The following is a 1,245-nucleotide window of genomic DNA, read 5'->3' on the forward strand; positions in this document are numbered from 1 at the left end:
TAGACCTGTAAAATGAGGCAGACTTGATGAAGACTCCTCTAAGATGCCTTCCAAATGTTCAGCAGGAACAATTTGTGATTTTGTAGCTCTTGATGCAAAATTTGTGGCAGCCATTCTCTTAAAGGAAGAGTAATGTTACTACAGCTCATGTACCATATCAGAGGTAGTCACTGAACCTTGACTGGACATATCCACCCACCATTTCTTGATGAAATTTGCTAAGAAGCAGAACAACTGTGTATACTACAGAATTAATTCAATTTCAGATATTTTCCAACTTTCACTGCTGCAATAGAAGCAAATTTAAACCCTTCCCCACAATACCATCGTAGCAGTTCCAAAGCAGGGGTGAGCCCTCTGCAGGAGGTGGGCCTCATGTGCGAGGCAGGAGCCCTAGACCCTGATACCATTTTGCAAAACTCCAAGGAAGCAAAACAAAAGAAACAGAATAGCTTTGAAGGTCTTTGCCAAACTCTTCTTAACAGCAATAGAATTAGGAGGAAAATGAGATTCCTAAGAGCATAACCACGCATTTAATATCCCCTTGGAGCCCACAAAACAAAAATACGATCATCTACACGTCACGATTAAAAAAGAAAACACAAAGGACAGTCGCTTTGCTTGATCCCTTTAATTGGATTCTAAAACTTAGATGGAAATTCTTTGGCAATGAAGTGGCTAAAACTTTGTGAACAGGACAGAATAACTCAAGGCAGAGCTTCAGGTTCATTTAAGACTTTTCATTCCTAGAACAATAGGGCTTAATTCTTATATTCCTAAATGGTTTTCATCTGCACAACTTTTCCTACTGCTTTTTGAAGCATTTTAATTTCAAGAACAATGGAAACTTGAACTCACTTTGGTGGTGGCCATTAATAGCTCTGACTTGGCTGAATATTTTTGGAAGCTGTTTATATTTTTTGCTGTTGTCATAAAAAATAAACTGGTGATACATAAGCAAGTACTAAAAGAAGAGTTTAATATATTGGCAGAGATAAACACAGGACGCACTGATGGAATGTAATATGGACACAAGCCATAAAAATGTTTTCAATTTCTTTTCATGTTAAGATCCAGCATAAGAAACTCGTCAATTTCTGGAGTCACTTGAGGCAATTTACATATAGAATGTTTATTGCAGGATGGCAGATGTGACTCTGAATAAGCAGAGTCAGTTCTTGTGAATTTTGCCTCCTTCTCTGTCCGGGTGATGAGCGTTTGGAGGATGTATTAAGAAAAATGATT

Source organism: Otolemur garnettii, unplaced genomic scaffold (genome assembly GCF_000181295.1).
Source record: "Otolemur garnettii isolate 467f Iridium unplaced genomic scaffold, OtoGar3 scaffold00032, whole genome shotgun sequence".
Lineage (NCBI taxonomy): Eukaryota > Metazoa > Chordata > Mammalia > Primates > Galagidae > Otolemur > Otolemur garnettii.